Source organism: Mus caroli, unplaced genomic scaffold (assembly GCF_978045245.1).
Source record: "Mus caroli unplaced genomic scaffold, Mus_caroli_1 scaffold_2, whole genome shotgun sequence".
Classification (NCBI taxonomy): Eukaryota; Metazoa; Chordata; class Mammalia; order Rodentia; family Muridae; genus Mus; species Mus caroli.
The window spans coordinates 100,181,285-100,188,974 of NW_028227257.1; the positions used below are offsets into that span (position 1 = coordinate 100,181,285).

General features: G+C 38.3%; 1 pseudogene; it reads right to left on the reverse strand.

Annotated features, from left to right (window-relative positions):
- Nucleotides 1–6,174: 6,174 nt before the first annotated feature.
- On the reverse strand, nucleotides 6,175–7,065 carry LOC110290462 (axin interactor, dorsalization-associated protein pseudogene; annotated as a pseudogene).
- Between the last annotated feature and the right edge of the window lie 625 nt (nucleotides 7,066–7,690).

Here is a 7,690-nt window from a genome sequence, read left to right on the forward strand (position 1 = left end):
ACTTGAGGATATACAGGTCATGTTTGTTTCCCAACTCATGAGTTCTTTATTGCATGATTGCTGTGGCTTAAGAGCTATGTATTTGTGCATATGGCGGTGATTTAAAGTGATCTCTCTTACTCAGTTTTTCCCACACACAAGGGTCTGGATTCATTTTGAATGAGAAATCACCATGCACCCTGCTTCTCAAATCTGAATGTTTTCTGTCTCCCTCCCCAGCACCAATTCTGCAGTATTCTTAATCATTTACTCTTCAAAGTTTCCTACTTTAGCTTTCAAAGTATTTTCTATTTGTGGAACATGCAAAGAATTGTACAATAAACTTAATTCAGTGTCTTTCTTAATGCTTGCCTTTAAAAATATTTCCACATATATTAACTCATATAAATGTCTATTTATACATTCTGGAAAATTTCTTCAAACTTATTTTTAATTAATTAGTTAATTAAATTTAGAGGCAGACTCTTACTATGCAGTCCAGGCTGGTCTTGAATTCTTGACCTTCTTGCCTCAATAGCACCACAGTGTTCAAATTATGGATTTATGTAAGCAGGCAAATTCCAGATTTTGAATATACAGTTTCAATGTCTATACTTTTGTTTTCAGAAATTCTTTTTTAGAACTGACATTTATTTTTTATTATATATGTATAATATGTATTTTTGAATTTTATTGGTTATTTTATTTGTTTACATTTCAAATGTTATCAGCCTTTCCAGTTTCCCCTTCACAAACCCCTTATATGCCATAGATAATGCTACATATCAGCTGGAGCCATGGGTCCCCCCTCCATGTCTACTCTTTGGTTGGTGGTTTAATCTCTGGGAGTTTTGTGGGGTCTGGTTGGTTGATATTGTTGTTCTTCCTATAGGGCTGCAAACCCCCTCAGCTCCTTCAGTCCTTACCCTAACTTCTCCAATTGGTTCCCTGTGTTCAGTCCAATGGTTGGCTGCGAGCATCTGCATCTGTATTGGTCAGGCTCTGGCAGAGCCTCTCAGGGAACAGCCATACCAGGCACCTGTCAGCAAGCGCTTCTTGGCATCAGCGATAGTGTCTGCATTTGGTGTCTGTAGATGGGATGGATCCCTAGGTGGGGCAGTCTCTGGATGGGCTCTCCTTCAGTTTCTGCTCCACTCTGTCCCTGCAGTTCTTTTGACAGGAGGAATTCTGGATTAATATTTTTGAGGTGGGTGGGTCCCCTCAACCAGGGGCCATACCTATCCACTGGATATGGTCTTTACAGTTTCTATCTCACCTTTGTTGGATATTCGGCTAATGTCCTCCCTGTTGGGGTCCTGGGAACCTCTTAGGATTTTCTAGTGGCTACCCCCAGTTACCCTCCCCTACTGCTACAAATCTCCCTTGTAATTCCTGACCGTCTGTACTTCTCCCCCATCTCCTATCCTCCCTTTTCTGAACTGGTCCCCCCTTTTCCCTCCTAGATCCCTTGCTCCCTCTACTCCCCAAGATTATTTTCTTCACCCTTTTGAGTAGAACTGTAGTATCCACACTTCTTTTCCTAATGGTAAGATCATTTCAACACACAATGGATTGTTTTTCTCACTTACATTTTGACTTACTTTCTTTCAACCTGGAGGCGAATAAAATGTGGAGTATTAAAAAAAGATGAAATAAACTTGCTTAATTTAAAGAAAGAAAGAAAGGAAAAGAAGAGCTTGAACATAGATCTAATGCTAGACAACTCCAGTATTTAAAGTCTGTGGGGTCTATCACTTTTTACTCACAATAAGTTGATTGATGAGATTTACAGTTTTGAATTTGTAACTAACATTTGGTTGAAATTTACTTGTAACAATTTATAGCACTATGTTTGTAAATTTATCCCTCTCAAGAAGTTTGATTCTCTTATTTATGTTGGTTGCCAGGGGCATCATCAGCCTGTGGTTGTCTTGTTTTGTTTGCTGGTAGAGTAAGTTTTAATTCAAAAGCACAGATAATTAAAACCGTCAAAGGATTCAGTTTTTCCCATCTCTGAGAGATTAAAGAGAGAGGGAGAATTTTTTTTATTCTAAGTATATGTTTGAAACATTATATAGTCTTATCTACAGATTGATTTGGTGTGGTTTCTGGCTTTTCCTCAGAGGTCCCTGTTTCAAGCTCTCTTTTTTTTTTCTTTTACAAGTTAAAGCCCCTTTCTCATGTTCCCCATATAGCTATTAATATACAATGTCACATGTTACTATACTTGCTATAATTTTATTACAATTGTTGTTTCTCAGACCCTTACATTTGGACATTTTCAATACATATAGATGCAGCTGTGTCTTTTGAAATATGTTTATCAGGTTTTTAAAAAAGTTTTAGTTCTGGTGTTAATTTTGGCATGAAAATCTTCTATTTTGCCAATTGTTAAACCAAATGTTTTTCTTAGTTTAAAATACATTTATTTATTTATTTATTTATTTATTTATTTATTTATTTATTTATTTATTCATTCATTTATTTAGTGTGTGTGTGTGTGTGTGTGCCCGTGCGCACACACACATGCACATGCGAAGACTATGGCCATATGTGGGGATGAGAAAACCCCTTTTAGAGGGTGATTCTCTCCTTCCACAACGTGCATTTCACAGATCAAACTGAGGTTGTCAGGCTTTGTGGCATACATCTTTACAGACAGTCATCTTGCCTGACCTTTTCTGTATTAATTTTCTTGTGAACTAAAAAAATAGCATGCCTGAGTAGCAGGATGCAAACAAGATCAACATACAAAAATCATTAGTAGTCTTTCTGTATATCAATAGTAAACTTGCTGAAAAAAATTAGAGAAAAATGCCATTCACGTAGCTTAAAAATAAAATAATTAGTAATAAATCTGACTATGGAGGTGAAAGACTTCTACAATCAAAATGTTATCATACTGAAGAACAAGAAATGGAAGCAAATCATAAAATGGAAGACCCATGATTAAAAGGTACCAGGATTAGTGTTGTAAAAATGGCTCATGATATAAAGACTCAACAAAATCCCTATAAAATTCCAATATAATTCTTGCAATTAGAAGAACAATCCAAAAATTTATATGGAGGCACAAAGACTCCAAATGGCTACGTAGATCCAAATCAGAAAGAAGAACATTGTAAGGATCACAGTACAGATCTCAAATTATGCAGAGGAATCAGAGTAACAGAATGTTCAGTACTAGCAGAAAACCAGCACACCTCCACAATAGAGTAGATGTCTTAGGAACAAACTCACACAGTTGTTGTCTCTTAATTTTTAACAAAGGTATCAAAAGTATATGATAGAAAAAGACAGTCTCTTCAGTAAATGGTGCAGAAAAACTGGATATCCACAAGTGGAATTACATTAGCTCCACATGCCTTACTCTGAGTAAATATGGATCGAAGACACTAATGTTATTCCTGAAACTTTGAAACTGCAAGAGGAAAACATGGGCCAAAACTTAAAAGATCTACATAGAACTAAGGGCTCTCTGGAAGGACGCTAATTATGGAGGAAATAATCCCAAGAATGAATGAGACAAATCATACTGACAGGCATGAAGTTACCAAAGTAAGAGGACCCATCACTTTATATGAGAACTTAAAATTTTTAGTTTAAAAAGGCATAAAAATGTTTTATAAATGAAATAATACTTTTAGCTTGTTCAAATTCTTTCGGAGTTTAATCGACTTTTCCTTGGAGTCATATTTCAGTCTGTATGGCTTTTTGATATAATTTAAACTCATTTCTTCTCAGCCCTTCCTCATCAGCTCGGAGCAATATGTATAACTTCTATTGCTAAGTTAGATTCATACATCTGATTTAGTCACTGTATTTTTCTATGTTTCAAATGTATACATTTGTATAATTGTTACAAAAGAATATTTAAGTGGTATACTTTCAGAGATTGGTGGTTTTGAATATATCACAATTTATTTTTAACTCCTAGTGATGATTTGTGGCTATGATATTGAAAGCTTCATATTATTTTTTCAAGCTTTTATCATCTGTTGTCTTACACTGAGTACCATTATTGCTTCAAATAATTAAAACAAATTTACTTACAAATAACGATATACTTTCTAAACAAAATTAGCACCATCACTTAATAAAATACAGTGATACTTCACACCAAATGAACTGGGTAAGGTTTACTATTAGTAAACCTGATGGATAAATAAATACAATATAAGTAATAAAAGATTAAAGCTGTATCAAAAATCATAAAAGGTTAAAATCATAAAGCAATCATTATGTGCCAGATGCTATTTTATTTTTTCCATTAATTAATTAATTAATTAACTTCACATCTTGAATGCAGCCTCCCCCTCACACAGCTCCTCCCCTACCCAATGTCCCCTTCTCCTCTGAGAAGAAAGAGGACCCCCTGGGTACCAACCCATCCTGGCACATCCTCCCCTACTGAGGCTAGACAAGACAGCACAGTTAGCAGAACAATATCCACAGGCAGGCAACAGAATCAGGGACAGCTCCCACCCCAGTTGTTATGGGTCCTGCATGAAGCCAAGCTATACATTGGCTACATATGTGCAGAGAGTGGTGGTGGGGAGGCATAGGTCCAGCCCATGTGTGCTCTTTGGTTGGTGGTTAAGTCTCTGGGATCCCCCAATGGTCCAGGTTAGTATACTCTGTTGGTCTTCCTGTTGTGTTCCTATCCCCTCCATGTTCTCCAGTCCTTCCTGTAACTCTTCTACAAGACTTTCTATGCTCCCATTAATGCTTGGCTATGGGTCTTTGATTCTGTTTGGTCAGCTGCTGGGTGGAGCCTCTTAAAAACAGCTATGCTAGGCTATCTGCAACCATATGCGCTTTTAAAACACTTTGTGTGCTAACTTATTTACTGTATCAGACTCATGAGGAAGATGATGATATTAACCTAATTTTTATATGTAGAAAGAGACATAAAAAAAAAAAAGAGACATGCAATCATTTTTTTTTTTTAAACCACATTGCTCTTACAGTGAAAGAACAGAAATTCCAATCCAGGAACTTTTTTTTCTTTCAAAGTTTTTTTTTTTTTTTTTTTTTTTGCCTTTAAATTTTTTCATTTATTTCTTTATTTTTGTGGTACTGGGGAGCATGGTACACATAAGAGAAGCTCTCTGTCACTGTCACTGAGCTACATTCCCACACCTACAAGGATTTACTTCAGATCTGAGTGAAATACAGAGGTGAGGTCTTGGCTTGTTCTGGGATTGCCCAAGGTCTATTACAAACACTTCTGCATCGTTTAAAATTATACATATGTTCACACTGGAAAGAGCCTTAAAACTGGCAAAGGCAGTCATGGTCGGAATGCCTCATTATACCAAAAATAAATGGTCCATTCAAAATAAACTAATGACTTGCATATTTTCATGTGGATGAATGACTGTATTTCTAAATAGGAAATAAATGGCAATCGTATCTACCTAGATTAAAAAAATAGATAGTCTTTCCAGATTTTTGCATACTAAGGAGAGGTATGCGGCCTTACAACAGGCAGTCAGGAAAGCAGCAGCTATCCTGCAGCATCTTAACATCTGACTCAACTGTTCCTAAATGATACAATTTCAAAGATGTTGTAAACATAGTTTAGAATTCAATCTACCGGAGAGGATTAGCAGTACAATAGAGAAGAACAGATAACCCACCTGACCACCCATGTGCTCTCTTCAGGAAATCAATCTGGTTATCTGGGGAACACTCAATGTGGGATTCTCATCTGGCCAGGTATGCAGGAGACCCACAGCATCAGGCAATGTAACCAGTCCATTTCCTCTCAGAGCAGTTCTACCCACCTCAACTCACAGCGTGACATTTAAACCAGAAGAGCATACTGGAGCAGAAGTGAGCAGAGATGTAAACTCTAGCACATTTTTCTTGCTGCATTGTCTGAAGTTCGGCACATCTACCACAACAGTACTGTCCAGGAAACGGGAGTACTGGCAATGAGAAAATAGACTATTAATTGCACAATTAATAGAAAAGTGAAAATGTTTCCAAATCTACAATAAACCTGTATCCATAGGAGTGATAGCTCAGTGACGTGCTGAACTTCTGTTCTGGGGTCCGGCTGTGCAATAGACTTGCTTGGTCAGCTGGCATGGGTAGGGCTCACTTCCTGCCTGTTGAAGGGTGATTATGTTACACAGAGCTATGATGCGTGGTAAAATTCACTCAAGTTCTTGGTTATTTGTATCAGGATCATTCCTTGTTCAAAGTTTGATGTAGATGAAGATAAAGTAGTTTCTTGGTCAATAATTCCAGTTTCTTTCTCTTAAACTCAGTGGGTTTCTTGTATAGTTCTATTACGATTGACCCAGGTTTAATTCCATCCATTTCCATGAAGGCAAAACACTTGGCCCTGGTAAACCTTTTTTTAAGCTTGTAATATTTGAATTCAAAGAAGAAGGCAGCACCTTTGGTTAACTTCTCAACGTGTTTCTGGACTCAATGTCCACATTAAAGTGAACACAAGAAACTTCTTTACTTGAAGCCTCAGCAGTATCTTGTACGAGAGTTAAATCTATGCCACTCAAATCTTTCCCGCTGACTGTGATGTATGGATCGATGCACTGCCCCGCATCTTTCAGACCAATTTTCTCAGTCCTGATAGTGAGTAACGTCAACCCTGGTTCTGATGGCAACCGTGGCAATAAAGTACCGGAAACTCTAACAGAGAGAGAATCAGGAGGTCCTGCTCCAGCGCCTCTTTCTTCATTTTCTTCAAATTGCAAATTCTCTTCTTCACCAGGTGCCCAAATCCGTCTTAATCGGAGAGGTTGAACATCAAATGGGAATTCCTTATTATATGTAAGAATATTCTTCAGGATTGGTTCTAGCTTCTTCAGGTCCTTCCGTTTAAACTCTTCTTGGAACTGTGTGGACTGTAATGCTGCACTTCGCAATTCCAAACATGTGGCAATTTTGCCTATGGTTTTCTTTTGTTCTTCTGTGAATTCAGAATGATTGTACCTTGCCTGGGTCTACTTGTCCATCGCCTTCACCTGCTGGCCCCAATAGTCAAAGTCGGAGCCTCTTCTAAGACTGGCGCCCCAGCGCTGTTGCAAGCAGACTCCGTGTCACTTCCGACATGGCTGATCCCCGCCCCAGCCCCCTCCCACCACTAGCCCAGCAAGGCCAGGCTCTAGGGTGCCATTCTGCCTGGGCTTGGCCCTGACATTAACAGGACCAGGAGGAACCCCTAAGAACACCACCAGTGGCCGAGAAGTCGCCCAAACCTATTGGCTGCCACGGCCAAACTTTGCAGCTCCAAAGTCCCCATCCCCACCCCCACACCCCAGTCCACTCAGTCCAGGAACTTTCGATATAGAACGTACTGAATGTCACTTTGGCATCTGCAAATACTAAAGTCGATCTATAAACTTCTGTCACCATTCCTGATAAATCACAGGCAAAATAGGCTTTAAAAGAACTAATCATAATCAAAAGAACTTGCCCCAAATATAGTTAAAGCAAGGAGGATTGCCGAGGAGGTAAGATGCATGCTAGCTCCAGTTTGTTCTGTCTTCAGTGTGTTTGCTCGGCTCTCCTCCTTTCTTCCCAGAACTTACAGTGGATATTTTACTGTGATATACCTTGATTTATAAGAACCCATCCTGCTCTTACTCATTTTCCAGAAGCTTTAAATTTTAGCTTAAATTGATGAGCAAAACAGATCAATGTTCCTTGATATATTCTTTGGAGAAAGCTGAACATC